The sequence below is a fragment of the Theropithecus gelada genome, chromosome 7b, assembly GCF_003255815.1.
Source record: "Theropithecus gelada isolate Dixy chromosome 7b, Tgel_1.0, whole genome shotgun sequence".
NCBI classification, from domain to species: Eukaryota; Metazoa; Chordata; class Mammalia; order Primates; family Cercopithecidae; genus Theropithecus; species Theropithecus gelada.
The window spans coordinates 81,420,916-81,437,232 of record NC_037675.1 but is presented as its reverse complement, the minus strand read 5'-3'; positions in this window follow the sequence as shown (position 1 = coordinate 81,437,232).

Genomic DNA, 16,317 nt, shown 5'->3' with positions numbered 1-16,317 from the left:
TCAACTAAATCTTTTTCCTTTATAAATTACCCAGCCTCAGGCAGTTCTTTATAGTAGTTTGAAAATGGACTAATAAATACACAGCAAACATAAATGAATGCACACAAATCTCAAACCTTCACCATAACTAGAAGACAAAGAAACATAGACTTCAAATTACAGAAGAAAAACTTCTATAAATAAAAAAGAAGAAAACAATAATTTTGGGGATAACTAATTCTTCATCTTCTACTACAAGGCTTTGTGGAGATCAAAAGGAAAGAGTACAAGTACACAGAGGAGAGAAGATTAAGGAAAAATTATATTAGAAAGACAAAGTTTTCATAAGTACAAAAATACTGAGAAACAATCCTCGTAAACCTGATGTAAAAGTGTGTAGTGTCCTGGAACACAGTTTGCTTCTTGGGGAGAAGAGAATAAAGAGGAAGGGGTAATTTTTTACTTCTGGCAATGATGAAATAACAGGGAACAAACTTACACTTCCTCTGTAAACAACCAGAAAAATGAACAAAAGTATATGAACCAATTATTTTCAGATAGTGAACCACTTGCAGCACAGGACAGGGACCCCTGAGAGTAGGAAAATAAAGGTGGACCCTAAGAGTAGTCTGACTCCCTAACTGGAGGCACATTTTAGACCATGGTGTGAAGAGGAGAATCCTAAGCAGGATAGTACATTGAGTTAAGGTAAATCAGACACAGGTCATGGAGGCAGAGGTTTTAGGGCATATGTCCAGAGAAGAGGGAGCTATTATTATTACTACTACTGCTACTGCTACTACTACATACATGCACATGCACACACACACACACACACAGAGTTTCCAAAATCTATATAAATCTTGGGTATTTAGTGATGCTTAATCTCTACATGTGTAAAATAAAATTCCATGGGGCTGAAGAGAGAATCACTTTTATGGAGCAATAAATTGAAATATTCCTAGAGCGTACAGAGAGTGCGGGAAATGTTTAGGCTCTAACCATCTAGAATTGAGGGTTTTCACTGGTTAACTAAACAATGGATAGAGACCCTAGAAGGGGCAAATTTAGTAGTAGGGCTAAACAACTCTGAGAGGAAAGGCTACTCTAGACCTTCTGTAACAAATCTTAAAATCAAGCCACAAAAATTCCAGCTAATTCACAAGTAAAGTCCAGCAAACTTTAAAGGAAAACAATAAAATCAGACACTGAAAAACATACAAATCACAAGGTCCAGCATCTAATAAAAACATTTCTAGAATGTTTTTACTAGAACATGTCAAGAATTGGGAAAATATGACTCACAATCAGAAGAAAACAAATTAGTAGAAATGGACATAAAAATGAGATGATGGAATTAACAGAAAAGGGACTTAGATATATATAACATTTTCAATGATTTAATTAAAAATATGAACATAATGAGGAGAGAATTAAGAGATATAAAAACAACAAAAGAATCATTTATTTATGAAATACAGTATCTGAAATTTTAAAAATTCACTGGACAGTATTTACAGCAGAACCGACACTGCAGCAGTAAAGATTATTTGACCTAGCTATACAGCCATAGAAACTATCCAAACTAAATGGAGCATAGAGAAAATATTTAAAAACATGAATAGAGACTCAGTATCCTGAGAAAATATAAAGTGACGTAGCATATCTATAATTGGAAAACAAGAACTGCAGCAAGGAACATGGTAATTAAATTAGTGAAAACCATTAATAAGGTGATGAATCTTAAAAACAGCAAGAACCACCCCCCAACATTATTTGGTGAGACAAAAGGTAAGAATTACTGCAGACTTTGTATTAAAAGCCATGGAAGCCAAAAACAGTGGAATATCACTTCCGTAGTATTCCTGACAAGAGGGCATAACCCAAATCTAACTTTGAGGAAACATCAGACATCCATAAATTGAGGGACATCTGCAAAATTTTTATGTCATTAGAGATGAAAAAGACTGATTTAAGATATGAAGGTGACAACTAAATGAAATATGTGGTCCTAAAGCATATTTATTCTTCTTTATTTGCTGTAAAGAATAATATTGGGACAATGAAAAAAATTTGAGTAAGTTTTATAGATTATAGAATAGTGTTGTATCTTTATTATTTTCCTGATTTTTATTATTTTATTGTGGTTATACAAATATAAGTATTTAGGGGTAAATAGATATAATTTCTGTAGCTTTCTCTTACATGATTCACAAAAAATATTAAGATATATTTACATATCTAGAGGAAGTTGTGTATCAAATATATACTTCCTCTAGATATGTAAATATATCTTATATATCTATCTATCTATATATATAGCCTCCTCTAGATAGTTGTATAACAACTTCCTCTGGATATGTAAATATATATCCTCTAGATATGTGTGGGAGTTTATTAAGGAATGTTAACTCACGCAGTCACAAGGTCCCACAATAGGCCATCTGCTAGCTGAGGAGCAAGGAAGCCAATCCCAGTCCCAAAGCTGAAGAACTTGGAGTCCCATGTTCAAGGTCAGGAAGCATCTAGCACGGCAGAAAGACATAGGCTGGGAGGCTAAGCCATTCTAGCCTTTTCACGTTTTTCTGCCTGTTTTATATTCTAGCCATACTGGGAGCTGATTGTATGGTGCCCATCCAGATTAAGGGTGGGTCTGCCTTTCCCAGCCCACTGACTCAAATGTTAATCTCCTTTGGCAACACCCTCACAGCTACACTCAGGAGCAATACTTTCCATCCTTCAGTCCACTCAGGTGGACACTCAGTATTAACCATTACAGCAGCCACCCACCCACCCAACCCAAACTACACTTTGGCACGTGAAGAGATCTACCTTTCCTTGGTCTTAAGCAGTGAGTCTGCTCCCTTCCATCTCCCAACTGTTGTTGAAACTTTGTAGTCAGTAGGTCTCTGCAAGAGCCAGCTCTCTGAGTGACCTAGTCTGCTTTTAAGTTCAGATCTCTGTAGCTTTGAGCTTCAGCACCACTGGTGGGCTTGGATTTTGGTACACATGGTTATTTACAATGTTCTCACCATAACTATGTCTCATTGCTTTTCTCTTTATAGGTTTTAAATGTCACTGCTAGAAGTGTATTGAAGCCTGAAATTATGGAACCCTTTTGACCAAAAGTTTTATTTGGTAGGTTTAACAAAAGTTATAATCACTTTGGGCTATTATTGATAATATTTTTCATATAATTAATTCTATGCAGAATTTTGATCTTTTAATATCATTTCTATTTTTTTTTATTTCAATAGCTTCTGGGGTACACGTGGTTTCTTGTTACATGGATGGATTCTATAGTGGTGAATTCTGAGATTTTCTGTCACCTGAGCAGTATATACCATACCCAATATGTAGTCTTTTATCCATCACCCTCTCTCCCAATCTTCACCCACACAGGGAGTCTCCAAAATCCATTATATCACTCTGTAATCTCTTTGTGACCTCATAGCTTTAGCTCCCACTTATTAGTGAGAACATATGGTATTTTGTTTTACATTCATGAGTTACTTCACTTAGAATAATGGTCTCTAACACCATCCAAGTTGCTGTGAAAGACCATTATTTCATTCCATTTTATGGCTGAGTAGTATTCCATGGTGTATATATACCACATTTTCATTATCTACTTTTTGATTGATGAGCACTTGGGTTTGTTCTGTATCTTTGCAATTGTTAATTGCGCTGCTATAAACATGCATGTGTATGTGTCTTTTTCACAGAATGACTTATTTTCCTTTGAATAGATATCCAGTAGTGGGATTGCTGGGTTGAATGGTAGATTTACTTTTCGTTCTTTAAGGAATCTCCATACTGTTTTCCATAGAGGTTGTACTGATTTACATTTCCAGCAGAAGTGTAAAAGTGTTCTCTTTTCACCACAACCGTGTCAATATCTATTGTTTTTTGACTTTTAAATTATGGTCATTCTTGTAGAAGAAAGGTGGAGTATCCCATTGTGGTTTTAATTTGCATTTTCTTGATAATTAGTGATGTTGAGCATTTTTTTCATACATTGGTTGGCTGCTTGTTCATCTTGTTTTGGGAACTATCTATTCATATCCTTACCCACTTATTGATGGGATTATTTGACTTTTTCTTGATGATTTGTTTGAGTTCCTTGTAGATTCCAGATATTAGTCCTTTGTCAGATGCATAGTTTGCAAATATTTTCTCCTACTCTGTGGGTTGTCTGTTTACTCTGCTGATTATTTCTTTTGCTGTGCAGAAGCTTTTTAGTTTAATTAGCTTCTGTTTACTTATTTTTGTTCTTGTTGCACTTGCTTTTGGTGTCTTAGTCATGAATTATTTGCCTAGGCCAATATCCAGAAGGGTTTTTCCAATGTTATCTTCTAGAATTTTTAGGGTTTCAGGTCTTAAATTAGGTATTTGATTCATCTTGAGTTTATTTTTGTTTAAAGTGAGAGATGGGGATCCAGCTTTATTTGGAAATCCAGATTCAGTAAGTTTACTTGTTCAGCAGGGTAGTCCATTCACTCAGGATGTTATAGAATCTGTGATTATTGCAGTGACCATGAGATGACTAATGGAAAAAAAGAATAGGAGAAAATAATTTATGTATACATAATGCTTGATTTGAAAAACTGGTACTAACCCATCTGAAACACATGCAATATTCACCCAACAAATATTTTGAGTGCTCACTATATGTAAAGCAGAGTCTGGACATAAAATAATGAATCATACTTACCATAGTTTTCAGGACCTTACTGTCTAAAAGGAAAGATAAGCCACCAATAAATGAAAAATATAGATACAAACAAAAATGGCTGTAAGAGTTCAAAGGAATGAGAAATAAAATCTAGCTGTAAGGGATTAAATAAGCCTTTTAGAAACAAGTGTTTTTTTAGCTAGATCTTGAAAAATGAGATCTTTGTAACTACTTAAGGTAGGGGCTAGAGTTTAGACTTGGATCAGCAATAATAAAGAAATGTCTCTATTTCAAACAGAGAGGTTATCATTTCCTAAAAAACGACACATTTGACTACTTGATATATTCATAGTGGCTAGTTCTTTTCCCATTTACAGCATCCTTTCCACTTAACATCCGTTACTTTCTAACTCACTCATAACTCTTTTATCTGTTTAACCTTAGACTTTCTCTCATTTTTTTCAAAACGCTAGTTGGTCTCTTGATTAACCTTGGTTATGAAAAAATTAGTGATCATCTATGAGCAAGTCCCAGCTGCAGGGGGAGAATTGTAGCAATCTATAGTTATCATTTTTAATGTTTAGCAAGCACTTTTTAATAAAAAAGAAGACCCTGTTAAAATGTTTCTTGTCTATCAAAGAGACAATGCAATTGTTTTGCTTTTATTTCGGCATTACCTCCTCTGTAATGCTACTTCTTTATGCCTTTGTCAATGTGGCATAGTGGACATGTATTTTGGAATTCTGTTCATCTGAATACAAATCCTGGTTTTGCTGCTTACTGGCTGTATGGCTTCATTGTACATCCTCCATCTCATGTTCCCTTGATTGGCAAGAATGGAGCTAATCCTATAAACCTTTCAGGTTTGTGGAGACAGTGAAACAAGTTACGTGAGTCAAGGTGTCCAACTAGTTTCATAGGGGTTAATCAATCAATGCTATTTTCCCTTCTTTCTTGCTGTCTTTAATCATGTTCTTCCCTCATCCTTGTATACTCTCCTTTTCTTCCTCATTGTCTTTCTTTATTAAAGTCCAACTCATCATGCAAGTTCAATTCCATCTTCTGTGGATCCTTCCCTAAATGCCCTACAGTGATAATTACTTGAACTTTGTTTTGTGCTCCAACAACATGTCGACTGAATTTCCATGTAGCACATAGCATGGAGTTCAATTGCTCAGGGCATCAGCTGAAAGAACCCAATTCAAGGTGCTTGGCAATGATGCTATTGCATCATTTATATTAAACAGGCAATGAATGCAACCAAGCCTGAAAGAATCTTGGAAAATATGTGTGAATTGATTTAAAAGTTCCTGTTCATGACTGAGATGTGATTCTTATTATTTAAGAGGTCAAGCAAGAAGCTGGTGATACCAATAACAGGAGTGACTTTGGAGCATTCATTTCAGTCACAAATTTATTACCCTTTAATGCTGGGTAATAAAGAGTTAAAAAAAAATCACCCAAACTCACATATATAGAACTGGACTTTATGAGAAGCCCAGTTCTGGGACTCTTGAGAGTAGTTTTGACAATATACACGTTCTGTGTTATGTGTTATCTTTAGAATCTAATGTTATAAGACATGTCTTCTTTGTATTTCACTACTTCATATTTATCACTTTTAAAAACTACATTGTAACCTCTTGAGGATCAGAATCATATTATACATGGAACATAAAGCATGTATGATTAATATTTAGAAAAATTAAAATTGAAATTGGATCTGTAGAAATAAAGCAATAGAGGAAGAAGGCAGAAATAAGTCACAAAGTTCTCTTCCTGAACAATAATAGCAAATCTTTATTAATTGCTTTACATACACTATTCTTTTAATCCTTAAAACTATGCTATTTGATGAAAACAGTTATAATCTCCAATATACAAAGGCAGAAACTAAGATTTAGAGAGAACTCAAGTCACTTGCCTGAGGTTACACTTAAGCAAGTGGCAAAGACACGATTCAAATGTAAATCTAAGGTTGAATCAAGAGTGAATGTGAATGCAACTACCTTACCTTCCAGAAGTTCTTTTTCCCTTTCTTCACTTTCCAATCTAGTAGACTAGAGGATTCTTCCTGCACACTAACAGGTCAATCTCCAATAATTATTTTCTTTTACTGTTCATTAAAGTAAGTTAAACAATGTAGACATGGACCTACTGAAATTTGAAAGACAGCCTATATGAGGCACAATTGTTCTCTTCATTAAGGTTGGAAAAAGCATGTTGTCTGGAGGAATAAAGCATATCTAAAGATGTGCATAGGACCCTGCTTAGGTGTTTCTGCTGTTAGTCTCACTAAAGAGAGTTAGGGAAGAATCAACCAAGATCTGATTTTGTTTCCTTTATGGATTTATGAAGATAACTCTTTTTTTTAACTGCAAGATTGCCTCTACTTTCAACATTTTCTGATTCACATAGCTTGATGCTATGTTTGTGCTGATGGGGTAAAAGCATGAAGATTTCAAGAACAAACATTTTTGACAATGGCTTTTCTGGCAGAATAAGCACAGCGTTCACTGTGCCTGTAACATCTAAATAGATATGTAGAATATGCCTTTGTGAAGAAGACCGACACGGTGCTCCGCCCTGAGAAAGATGAGAGAGGGAAAGAGAAGACCAAGAGAACCTGGCTCCTTTGGAAACAACTTCTTAGAAGTTTTTGCCCAGGAAAATGTTGGCTTTGACTGCTCTCTAGTGGTGGGCAGTGTTCACTGTCAGCAATTCCTTCCACAGGAATCCCAAGCTGAAGGAAGAGGTGGCAAAATTCAAGCTTTTGCTTGGACACGTAGAGCTGAGTCACAAAGGAACACACACGTGGGTGTACACACACACACAGACCCCAGGCCTGGGGGTGGAGGTAGAACAACTTTCACTGAGCAGGAAAATGATAATAGAGATAAGAAGATGAAGTCTTCTATGGAAGCTGGAGAAAAATTTGAGAGGATGAAGAATTCCATATTCGGAGCCATAGACCTCTCACGGCTGTGCTCACTTTCTTCTTTCCATAATGGTAGTTTCCAAAATTGGAATTGTGCTGGCTCCAGAGTTTTAGCTGGTGCCTGAGAGGTGACTTCTTGAACAACTCTACAGAGGATGAAGAAGAGGAAGGAGACATACCTCTTGCTTTCAGGTGCCCTCACCTTTTCTGGAGGAAATATGTAGGTCTGTTTTATTTTTTTTCTCTACCCTACATTACTCAACAAAAGAGGGGAGAGTGCCGCTTTGGGAGAGATGGAGAGAGCCTCTGTTGTCACTCATCCCAGTTTTCCCTAAATCACGTTTTATAGATGACTCAACTGATATTGTGAGCTTTATATGCATTTAGGGAAAAGATAAACAAAATCAGTTTTGGAGTTTTCATTTTGTTTTTGGTCCACAGTTAACGTACATCCTGTGTTTGGTCCTGCTTCTGCACCAATTTTCTATGAAAGCGTATGTCATTTGCATTACCCCTTTAGGTCTCAGGGACTACATCTATATAACGGTGGTGTCAGTGGTCAGAGGTTGAGAGGTTGGTTGATGTTCTGGACTTCTTTTATCTCTGATATGCCCTGAATATTATGATTCACTGACTCATAGAAGAGAACCTAAGAAAATATCCTGGGTTACGTAAGAAACCATTTGAGTCCTGGCCAGCTAAGCAGCAGTTCACACAGAGAGAAATACTCAAAATAGAAAGATACCAGGCAAGTGACATATTGGTGACCAGAAGGCACTTCCTTTCAGAGGAGAAGGCAATAAGGTCGTAGCCTTGCACAGAACAAGGATTCCACAAAAAAATTCCTGTGGTTCCTCCATTTTCTTGATCCACTTTCTTTGTGTTTGTGTCTCTATATGTAAGGCAAAGTGGAGAATTAAAGCAATTATTTGGATAATTCAAGCAGAAAAAAACCTCACAACACCCACATATGCTGCAATTATCTAGACATTTCAGGCAGAAGTGAAGCTCGGAACCAAATTATCAGGATAGTGCTTCAATTCTTCTGAAAAACAGCAATGCTAATTGCATGACACATTCAATGTACTATCACAGAGGACTGATGAGAGAGCAAAATTCTCGCTTGACATGCCTAAAAAGAAGAGCATGGAGTAAAAATATTCCACATCAGTTAAAACTTGGTAGAAAAAAGACAGAGGTAGTGAAATGATTAGTGCTAAAATGGGTTTCAAAGTACAAAAGAAGGCTTTAATAAATACGCCCAGGGACACTGAACAACCAGGGGAAATCAAGGCTGCCAATCAGCAGGCGTAGATATGAAATTGAGGATGATTCTAAAATGGCTGAGAGACTGAACTCATTCTTCGAATCTGCTTTTAATAGGAAAAATGAAGCAAACAAATTTGGACTATTAGGATATAAACATTGCCAAATAGCTATTGGCAAAAATCAGGTGAGGGAATAGAGAACTTGGAAAATTTGCATAATTATAAATCAGCTAGACAGGCACCTGAGATTATTAAGGAAATTGGATGATATGAAATACTTACTAGAGATATCACACTTACTTTTGGAAAAAAAAATCATATAGCTGAAAAGGTAGTAGATATCCTTATAAAAATAAAGATCCCACAAGGTGCTCTTCCTAAAAGATATATTATTAATTTTAAAATAGCAGTCTTACAGATTTGAGGTTCAAGTAGTAAACAAAAGATGGATAAAATATTATTTAAATTTAAGTCATGGCTACCTTTGTAACAATCATGGAAAAATATAAATAATAACTATGATGATGATGATGGTGATGATGATGATGATAAGGAGAAGAACAATAATAAGCAAAGCAAATAAAACAGAACACGAGTGACCAGAATGTATTATAATTAAACATTAAAATCCAGGAGACCAATGACTTGCCAAACAATGACAGAAGAAATTTACAATGTGATGTGATGGAGAGAACATATCGTTATTAGCTGCGTGACGCTGACCAATTTATTTAATCTCTCTATATCAAGTTTGTCCAACCTGCAGCGCACAGGCTACATGTGGCCCAGGATGGCTTTGAATGAAGTGTAACACAAATTTATAAACTTTCTTAAAACATTATGAGAATTTTTAGTAACTTTTTAAAAAATTTTAGCTCATCAGCTACCTTTAGTGTTAGTGTATTTTATGTGTGGCCCAAGACAATTATTCTTCTTCCAATGTGGCAGTGTGGCCCAGGGAAGCCAAAGGATTGGACACCCGTGAACCATTCTGAAGCACGTAAGACAGAGAAGAGATAGGAAAGGTTATTTGAAGTTCTGCAAATCCCAGGAGTCACTTTTAGTTTTAAGATTGTTGGTACACAGATAAAATCTATTTAGAATCATAAAATATGGAGGCTGAGAAGAACCTTAGATATTATTTAACACAATACCAGAAGTCCTTCCTCAATATTCTCTGCCAGGGGTCATCAAACCCTGGCAGCTTCACGTAACACAAAGCTCTTCTTTTTGACTAGCAAAATCTTTCTGCTTAGCTAAATGCTTTAATATAACATTTCATCTTTAAATATTTCAGCAGGTTGGTCCAGTAAGTGATTAGTATTCTGTTTTTCTGTTTGTTTGTTTTTGTTTTTTTTTGTTTTTTTTTGAGACAGAGTCTCACTCTGTCACCCAGGCTGGAGTACAGTGGCGCGATCTCGGCTCACTGCAAGCTCCGCCTCCCGGGTTCACACCATTCTCCTGCCTCAGCCTCCCGAGTAGCTGGGACTACAGGCACCCGCCACCACACCCAGCTGACTTTTTGTATTTGTAGTAGAGATGAGGTTTCACCGTGTTAGCCAGGATGGTCTCGATCTCCTGACCTCGTGATCCGCCCGCCTCGGCCTCCCAAACTGCTGGGATTACAGGCGTGAGCCACCATGCCCGGCCCATGGTATTCTGTTTTCATTCACAGCAAGTTGCTACTTCACAAAATAAAAATCAGTCATTTCTCAATATCATCAAATATCCAATCAGTGTGTACATTTCCCCACATAGCTTAGAATATTTTGGTTCAATTCGTTGTTAAAATTAGAATCCCTAAAAAGCCTGGGCCATACGTTTCGATTAATAGAATCACTTTGTGTGTGTGTGTGTGTGTGTATACATATATGTGTGTGTGTGTCTGTATATATATATAGTTGCTGCTCTTTTTTGTAATTGAGTGAATGAATGGATGAACTACTTAATTTTTGTTGTGGTGTAGAATAAACCCAGCTGCTTCTTATAGTCTGAATTTTGCTGGTTCTATCACTATGGTGCCTGTCCCCTCTATTTCCTATTGATTGGTAATAGATCTGGAGGCTTAAGGGTTTTTCCTTTTCTTTAGTGCAGAGTTATGATTTCATAGCCTACAATTCCTTTCAATAGGACCCTAGAAGTCCTTGGTAGCTTCTTAGTCTCTTCAGGCTACTATATCAAATACTATAAACTGAATAGTTTAAATACAAACATTGATTTCTCACAATTTTGGAGACTGGGAAGTCCAAGTTCAAGGCAACAGCAAATTCAGTCTTTGTTGAGGGCCTGCTCTGTGGTTGGTAGATGGCAACTTCTTGCTGAGTCCTTACATGGTGGAAGTGGGGAGGCAACTTCTCTTGGGACATATAAGGGCACTAATCTCATTTACAAGGATTGCGTCTTTATGACCTCATCTAATCCTAATTATCTCCCAAAGACCCAACATTTAATGCCATTACCTTTGGGGTTATAATTTCAACATGTATTTTGAGCCAACACAAACATTCAGACTATAGCAGCTTTCTTGCTCTGTGGTATGATAGCATGTTCTATGCTCAACATTCTGTTTCCAGACCTGAAACCTACTATTTTTCCCAAGGAGCCATGATTTCCTCTAGCGGTCGTTAGGGTTCCTCATCACAACTGAGTTTGTCATTGTTTTAGGCTGCTTCCGTGAGGCAATAAATAGTTTTTCTGAATTTGTAGAGCTTTATTGATATATAATGAAAGAATAATATAGACACTCAACTATTTTAAATGTACAGTTTAATCAGTTTTGATATATGCAAACACCTGCAAAATCATAATGAAGAAAACAAATATTTATATCACTGCCAAAAGTTTCTTCATCCTTCTTTGTAATCTGTCTTCCATCTACTCTTATCCCTAAGCAACCATTGACCAGCTTACCATCACTGTAAGTTTATATTTTAGAATTTTGTATAAAATATCTCACATGCTCTTTTTTTCATGCTTTCACTTAGCATCATGATTTCAAGATTTATCCATGCTGTGTATATCAATGGTTTCTTTTTATTGCTAAGTAGCATTCTTTCATATGGATATAGCATACATTCTTAATTTGTTAACCTGTTGATGGACATGTGGATATTTCCAAATTGAGACTATTAAAAATAAAGGTACTATAAACATTTGTGCACCAGTCTTGGGGTAGATTATAAGTTTTGTTTTTGTTATGTAAATACTTAGTAGTGGAATGCCTACATCATATGGTATTGGATCAAATTAAAATTATGCTTAATTTTATAAGAAACTGAAAAACTCTTTTCTAAAGTGGTTTTACCATTTGGCATTTTCTACAGAAGTGTTTAGGAGTTCTAGTTGCTCCACTACCTTTCAACACTTGTTATATTCAGTCACTTCAATTTTAAGCAATCTAATGGGCAACTAATTATATCCCATTGTGTTTTCAGTTTGTGTTCCTCTGACTCCTAATGATGTTAAGTATCTTTCACAGGAATTTCTTTGCCATTTGATTATCTTATTTTGTAAAGTATCTGTTCAAGTCTTTTGCCTATATTTTTATCAGATTGTATAGTTAATTTTTGAATTGTAAGATTTCTTTATATGTTATTGATATGAGTCTTTTGTTTGATATTTGTGTTGCAAGTATTTGCTCCATTCTATGGCATACTATCTTAACTGTGCGTTTAGAAGAGCAAATGTTTTAAATGTTGATGAAGTAAGCTTAATCTATTCTTTTATTTTTATGGTTTATGCTCTTGGTTTCTATGTCTAAGGAAACAACATACTGTAAATTTGCAAAGATCTTTTTCAATGTTTTCTTCTAGAAGTTTTATAGTTATAGATGTTAAAGTTAGAGCTATAAATGATTCTGTTAAAGCAAACTCAATGTGGCCTGAGAAGGACTCTGTATTTCTATGTTTGAATTCTTGTGGAGGAACTGTAACCTAGCTAAATAGTCAGACAAAATTGAAAACCTAACTTAATAGTATGCACCTGTACCAATGGCTGAGTGTTGGCCAATCCCAGCGGCCATACTTCTACCACTCATAGACTGTTGAATGTTCAAACTGTGTTCAAATAAGGCAAACGCCAAGCTGTAACCAATCTCACTGTTTCTGTACGTCACTCCTGATTCCTGTACGTCACTTTACCTTTTTTGTCTATAAATTTGTTCTGACCACAAGGCACCCGTGGAGTCTCTGTGAATCTGCTGTGATTCTGGGGGCTACCTGATTCATGAATTGTTCATTGCTTAATTAAACTTCTTTCTGATATTTATGACTTTTATTTTTTATTTTTTATCTTATTGTAATAGCTAGGCCCTCCAGCATAATGTTGAAGAGGAATAATGAAAGTGGGCATCCTTACTTTGCTCCTGACATCAAGAGGAAAAGAAAAATCAGTCTTATTCAGTTGGCTGTATTAGTCAGGGTTTTCCAGAGAAATAGAACCAATAGGATAGATACGGTCAGCCTTTCATATTTGTAGGTTCCACATCCACAGATTAAACCAACTGTGGATCAAAAATATTAAAAAATAGCAATCCAATAATAAAAAGAATATGAATTTAAAATGACATGAGTAATCTGGAGATAATTTAAAATATATGAGAGGCTGTGTGTAGATCATAGGCAAATACTATCCCATTTTTATGTAAGTAATTTGATCATTCATAAATTTTGGTATCTGTGGGAGGATTCTAGAACCAATCTCTCATGTATACTAAGGGATAACTGTTTATGTAAGAGGAAATTTATTCTAGGAATTGGCTCATTTGATTATGGAGGTCAAGAAGTTCTAGAATTTGCCATTTGCAAGCTGGAGAACCAGGAAACCTGGTAGTGTAGTTCAGTTTGAATTCAAAGGCTTGAGAATCAGGAGGTTGATGGTGTATGTTTCAGTCTGAGTTCAAAACCTCAAGAACCAGGAGTGCCAGTGTCTGAGAACAGAAGACGACGAATGTGTCAGCTCAGGCAAAGAGAACAAATTCACCCCTTTCTCCAACTTCTTGTTGTATTTGGGCCACAACAAATTGAATGAAACCTACCCACATTGGTGACAGTGATCTCCTTTGCTCAGTCTACCAATTCAAATGCTAATCTCTTGCAGAAACACCCTCAGACACACCCGGAATAAGGTTTAACAGCAATATATGAGAATCCCTTAGCCCAGTCAAGTTGACACGTAAATTTAGCCATCACATTGGCTCTAGATTTTTGGTTTTTACACCTTGAGAAAGTGCCCTAATATTTTTAGAGTACAGAAGTTCATTGCTATGGTTTCAGATTCTACACTAAAACTAACTTTTAAGACACCACTATTTGTGTAAGTGGCTTGTTCATCTGGTAACTCAAAAAATTATAAAAGTGCTTTTCCTTGCAGTCATCACCATCCTTCAGTAAGCAGTAGAAATGCTTTTTATGTATCCCCTATTTTGTCACCTAGAATTAGAAAAATATATGTAAATAAGAGTTAAGATTTAAAAAAATTTATCACTTTTACAGTTTCAAGAATATTCATAATTGAAATTTATTTTTTTAAACCACAAGTACATTGAGATGAAGAATACAATGACCAACTAATATATTATTATGCTACTTCCTTGATCCATACTAAATCATCAGTAGTGTTACCCACAATTGCTTTTGCACCTTTAGTGTATATATCAATATAGTGAAAAAGGCTACTAATACCTTCTTATTATGAGAAGAGTTCTGACACTATAGACCCTTTGAAATGATCTCAGGGGGCTCCTAGGGTTCTACAGACCACACTTTGAGAACCCATGTCTAGTTTAAATCTACAAATAAAGCATAGTCATCATGGGATCTATACTAAATATCCTGCAACTTCGTGAAGGTTTCTCTGTTTTAGCAGGTCAGACCTTAACTACCACGGCGTTCTATATGAGCTTTGAGAATTGTTTCATTTATGGTGATTCTTTACCAGGATTCATGAAGTTTTATCCTATAAATATTCAACTTCATATTCAGCCAGACTTAAGCAGACTTCTTTGCATCTTGCAGGAGCTAGTCTTCATTTCTGGCCATTTGCCCCCAAATTCCATCTGCTTCCACTTGCGATCTCTGCTCTTCACCTCAGCTTGGTTATACCCTTCCTGCCATAGTTTGAAAAATGCCTTAAGGTGGAAATCTTGGCAAGTCATGGGGCTTATCTAATTTATTTCCCTTCTCCCACATGTCCTGGTTCTTTATGGTTTGTTGTTAAATATTTAAATATAATAAAATTGTGTGTGTGTCTGTGTGTGTAACATATATTCCAATTTTCTAATTTTTCACCATCGTAGGTCAAATTTGGCTCCATTTGCTCCATTATGCCCAGATAGAGAAGTTGAACTATCATATTTTTTGAGCTTAATATTCTCAGTGGGTTTTTTTTAAAAGAATTTTTTCTTCTTGTTTCATAATGATTATATTTTTTCTTATCTCCTGAACTACTTTAAAATCTCGGTCCATCTTTTCTCTAATACTTTTACCTGAGACAGTATATGCAAAATTCAAGTCCTCGTGTGCCTTCTGAGGTAGTTGTGCTACTGTAATATCTGGTTATTATAGTCTCTGAGTTTACATTACTTGAGGGCATGCGCTCCTCTGAACGGTAATGTGATTTGCAGAAGAACCTAGAAAAAAAAGAAGCTTTCATCTGTGTTAGAGCCTAGTGATTTTAATGGGAAGAGGTGAATCTGTGGACTGAGAAATTGCAGGTGCCAGCGATCCCTTGTTTACCAGTCCCGTTTGCTGCCGCTCTACCATGCAATTCTTCTGGTTATAATTTCACCTTCTAAACCTTGAAAAAGCCGTCAGACACAGTTTCTTCATAGTATAACACTTACATTGAAGGTTCTGATCTGAAGGCACGGGCAGTAAAGGCCTGAGGAGAGCAGGTTAACCATGTCTGTTCTCATCAACTTCTTACCCTAGTGGAGTTTTGCAACTACCCTGCTATTAACCCCTCAGAAACCTGCACCAGGTTTCTGGTTCACTGCTGTAGGCCCCTCCCATTAAAGCAGTAGCCAATAATTGTCTTAAGATACCACAGGCAAACAGTGTGAAATATCTACGTCTTCATTTTCTTACTTGTTCTTATCTGAAAACATCGGGGCTTCCTTTTCTTACTTTGGCTGAATTTGCCAGCCAAAAATAACCCAGGGTTTTCTATAGATTTTTGATATTGCTTTTGTTGCTGTCAGTTGCTGGGATCCACATTTTCTTCTTATTTCTAAGATTTCTCTAGGATTGAATAAAATAGCAATGGGAGTGAGCCATCACTGCTATTTTGCTAGTCAGTCGGCATTGGAAATCTCTAACTCTCAGCTTCCTCTTATGTAAAATGAAGGTAATATTAGTATCTACCTTACGGAATTTTGAGAAGATCAAATGAGAAAGTAAACACACCCTGGAATCTGGTACAGGGTAAAAACTGTCATAGTAACTGTTAACTAATTGTAT